Source organism: Pan paniscus, chromosome 9, assembly GCF_029289425.2.
Source record: "Pan paniscus chromosome 9, NHGRI_mPanPan1-v2.0_pri, whole genome shotgun sequence".
In the NCBI taxonomy this organism is placed as follows: domain Eukaryota; kingdom Metazoa; phylum Chordata; class Mammalia; order Primates; family Hominidae; genus Pan; species Pan paniscus.
In genome coordinates, this window is record NC_073258.2 from 73,105,069 (window position 1) to 73,109,862 (window position 4,794).

General features: G+C 45.4%; 1 pseudogene; it reads left to right on the forward strand.

Annotated features, from left to right (window-relative positions):
* The first annotated feature begins 387 nt into the window (after positions 1-387).
* Positions 388-4,259, forward strand: LOC100993467 (folate receptor alpha-like; annotated as a pseudogene).
* The last annotated feature ends 535 nt before the right edge of the window (positions 4,260-4,794 follow it).

A 4,794-nucleotide genomic window follows, 5' to 3' on the forward strand; every position in this document is an offset into this window, starting at 1 on the left:
TGGCATCTGTAATCATGGCACTGGTGGGAGTGTCTTTTAGCATGCTAATACATTATAATTAGCATATAATGAGTGATGAAGACGACCAGAGGTCACTTTGGTTGCCATCTTGGTTTTGGTGGGTTTGGGCTGGCTTCTTTACCACATGCTGTTTTATCAGCAAGGTCTTTGTGACCTGTTATCTTGTGCTCACCTCCTAGCTCATCCTGTCACTTAGAATGCCACACCTCCTGGGAATGCAGCCCAGTAAGTTTCAGCTTCATTTTACCCAGCCCCTATTCAAGATGGGGTTGCTTTGGTTGAAACGCCTCTGACAGACCCACCAGAGGAGCCCTTCAGTTTGTATTAATATGTGTGACTACTTATTTCACAGACACTGTGTGTCAAATGTCGGTACAATGCCAACAGCTCACCTTCTTGGTTGTTGAGTTTCTGCATTACGCAAATAAGGAAGCAGGCCCAGAGGAGAGCCTGGGAAATGAAGTTGGAGAGACCCATCCTGGGGTTGCTTGATTTAGGGATTTAGACTGGGAATGACTCCTCCATAGATCTGAAAGAAGAAACTGCACACTGTTCATAGTGGCTTCTTTTCTGCTAGCCCTAAACAGCTCAAGAAAGGAGAGTCTCTCGGTTATGAGGCTGGGTGTGAAGCATTTTTTTTTTCTTTGAGAGAGGTCTTGCTATGTTGCCCAGGCTGGTCTCCAAATCCTGGGCTCAAGCGATCCTCCCACCTTGGCCTCCCAAAGTGCTGGGATTACAAATGTGAGCCACCACATCCAGCCTGAAGCATCTTGGTTCATGCATCTAGCAAACCTTCAGTCTGTGTCTCTCAATCCCACTGGACATGAGGTCTCCCTATAACAATTATTTGGCTACAACCCCTTTAATATCCTGAACTTAGCTAAACAGTTATTTTAAAAATCCATATTCAAATATAACTAAAGAAGAAACAGAGGAAAAGTAATTTGTAATATGGATTTCTATTTATATTCGTTTTGACTCCATTAGCAGATAGCAGTCACTGCCGTTTGCACTTGTTTTGAATCAGTGAGCCTGCAGCTGCCAAGTGCAGACTAACAAGAGGTAAATAACCTGTATACCTTGAGCAGCTCTGACTTTAACTTATTCTTTTATTTTTTATATATTTTTTTAATTTTTATCTCTTTTTAGACATGAGGTCTCACTATGTTGTCCCAGTTGACCTCAAACACCTGCACTCAAGTGATCCTCCTGCCTTGGCCTCCAAAGTACTGGGATTATAGGTGTAAACCACTGTGCCTGGGCTTTTATATATTTTTTAAGTGCACATTTTAATGTTTAGCTTGTCAGCCTTAAGTAACGAGATCCAGAAAGCTTGAGGATAGCTACACAGAAGCATAGATTCAAGTTGTCCTGAATATACACTTCGATTCACAGCAGTTACAAGTGAGTTTTTAAGGAAACAGAATAGTTCCTAAGTTGTTTATGAAGAATTTAAAATAAAATAACATAAGCAATTCATTGGCTATACATTGTTTTTTGTATCACAAATTCCAGGAACAGATAACGGGTGAGGCAGCTAGTCAGGGACAAAACGCCTTGGAACAATTGTCTCTGGGCATGGGTGGGGAGGGTGTGACTGAAGTTCCAGACTCATGCCTTTCTGGGCCTGATAAATTGGGCATGTCTCACATCATGAGACTGCTCTGAGCTATTTTTCTTTTCTCAAGCTTTATACCAAATTCTAGGCCGTGGGCTTTCATTCATTCAATAAGTATGTATTGAGTGTTTATGTAATTGGAACTCTTCTGGGGTTACAATTTAACTTACTTTCTCACCTCCGAATGGTTATCACCTCAACGAGGACTAAATCCAATGATTTTTTTTTTTAATCTTGCCAAAATTCCTATCTAAGGGGTCTGGGGAGTCATGCCCTACAAATCATAAATTCTCATCAGATGGGTTTTATTTAACCCTATATATCATGACTTACTTTCCAACCTGACTCTGGCATAACATGACGAGACAAGGAAGAAAAGCAAAATATTTTAATATTTTTACCTCAAAACATGTTTCTTTGCCATATCTTGAAATGGCCCTGCTACTGTCCTTTGTGGGGGAAAATTTTCATCTGTAAAGAATCTCTATTACCATAGCTGGATCTTTTTCTACCAGGCCCTTCCAATCATAAAGAGATTAACTAAGTGTAGCACCTTTTATAGATCTAAATAGGAAACACTTGTCATCTATTGTCTCTAAGGGCAGCCACTGTAAGACTTCAAAAGAATCTTGGTCTCCACAGTCTTTTATCTTAACATTTCTTTTCTATCAACCCCAGGTCTTTAGACAAACTCAACCAATTGTCAACCATAAAATGTTTAAATTTACCTATAGCCTGAAAGCCCTGCCACCCCACTTTGAATTGTCCCACCTTCCTGGAACAAACCAATGATTTTTATTTTTTATTTTTTAGATGGAGTCTCCCTCTGCCACCCGTGCTGGAGTGCAGTGGTGTGATCTCAGCTCGCTGCAACCTCCGCCTCCTGGGTTGAAGCGATTCTCCTATCTCAGCCTCCTGAGTAGCTAGGATTACAGGTGCCCATCACCACGTCCAGCTAATTTTTTGTATTTTTAGTAGAGACAGGGTTTCACTATGTTGGCCAGGCTGGTCTCAAACTCCTGACCTCAAGATCAGCCTGCCTTGGCCCCCCAAAGTGCTGGGATTACAGGCGTGAGCCACCGTGCCTGGCCAATGTATTCCTTAAATGCATTTGATTGATGTCTCATGCTTCCCTAAAATGTATGAAACCAAGCTGTACCCCAGACCACCTTGGGCACATGTTCCCAAGACCTCCTGAAGGCTGTGTCATGGGCCATGGTCACTCATATTTGGCTCAGAATAAATCTCTTCAAATATTTTACAGAGCTTGATTCTTTTTATTGACATCAGTGAGGCCTAATCTGATCACGCTATAACACTGCAAGTCCCCATCCTTCTCCCCTGATTGTTTTCAAAAGCAGTGATCCGTTGAGGTGCTCATTTTTGTAACCCCAGTTACTAGAAAAGTGCCTGGGTGAGAGTATGTAGGATCTCCATAAAAGCTGAATTAACGAATTTTGTAATGACTGCACCTCCAGACAGGAGCTGTCTTCCGGGCTTCCACAGTCTCTGACAGCCCTCTCCCACAAAGAGTTTACCAACAGCAAGGACTTTCCTGGATGACTTCCACTGGGTTGGGGATTAAGGATTCAAAGGGGAGAGGCTGCGTGTGGAATATTCTGGCTGTGCTGGTTGTGGACTTAGTCCTGTGTCTTCCCGCATCCAGTGTAGTCTCTGGAGAAAGAATGCCTGAGCTTCACCAGCACCACCCAGAAAGCCCATAAGAATATTCCCATCTATATGGATTCAACAGGAACCACTGTGGAGAGATGGTACCTGCCTGCAAACGGCACTTTATCCAGGACACCTGCCTTTACGAGTGCCCCCCCAACTTGGGGCCCTGGATCCAGCAGGTACGCATGGTTTCCTGGCACCCAAGAGCTAGCAGACGAGCTGAACTTTCCAGGTGTCTCTGCAGGCAGCAACCCCAGCTCCAGTTCTTTTCAGGGCTGGGTTGCTGGGATTCTTGAGCCTGAGCCCTTCTTTTCTACCAAAATCTCCCAGGTGGATCAGAGCTGGCGCAAAGAGCGGGTGCTGAATGTGCCCCTGTGCAAAGAGGACTGTGAGCAATGGTGGGAAGATTGTCGCACCTCCTACACCTGCAAGAGCAACGGGCACAAGGGCTGGAACTGGACCTCAGGTGAGGGCTGGGGTGGGCAGGAAAGGAGGGATTTGGAAGTGAAGGTGTGTGGGTGTGGAACAGGTGTGTGACATTTTGGGGTTGTAGGGCTGGCAGAATCAGAGACCCTTTGGGGCCCAGTGGCTAAAGGTCTTCCCTGTTCCCTACAGGGTCTAACAAGTGCCAGGTGGCAGCTGCCTGACTACCTTTCCATTTCTACTTCCTCACACCCACTGCTCTGTGCAGTGAAATCTGGACTCACTCTTGCAGGGTCAGCAACTACAGCAGAGGGAGCAGCCGCTGCATCCAGATGTGGTTCGACCCGGCCCAGGGCAACCCCAATGAGGAGGTGGCAAGGTTCTATGCTGCAGCTGTGAGTGGGGCTGGGCCCTGGGCAGCCTGGCCTCTCCTGCTCAGCCTGGCCCTAATGCTGCTGTGGCTGCTCAGCTGACCTCCTTTTACCTTCTGATACTTGGACATCCCTGCCCTGTTCAGCCCCACAGCTCCCAACTATTTGGTTCCAGTTCTATGGTCTTGTCTCTGACAGCCACTTTGAATAAACCAGACACCACACATGTATCTTGAGAATTATTTGGGTATGAATGGGAATGTGGCTGTTTTGTTTCCCATTTCTCACTGATTGAAGCCAGTTCGACTGGGCTAGTTCCCAGCTCTGACAGTTGCTATGAACTAGCCTGATACTTAAATATTCTTCTAAGGTAGGAGACATTTGTAGCTCTCGATTTTATTTTTCACTATAGCTCCAATTTAGAGCCAAGCCCAGGAATTTTTCTTTTTTTGAGACAGGGTCTCACTCTCTCACCCAGGTTGGAATGGAGTGGCACGATCTCAGCTCACTGCAACATCTGCCTCGTGGGCTCAAGTGATCCTCCCACCTCAGCATCCCGAATACTTGGGACTACAAGCATGTGCCACCACACCTGGCTAATTTTTCAGTTTTTTGTAGAGAGGAAGTCTTGCAATGTTGTCCAGGCTGGTCTCAAACTACTGGGCTCAAGCAATCCTCCTACCTCAG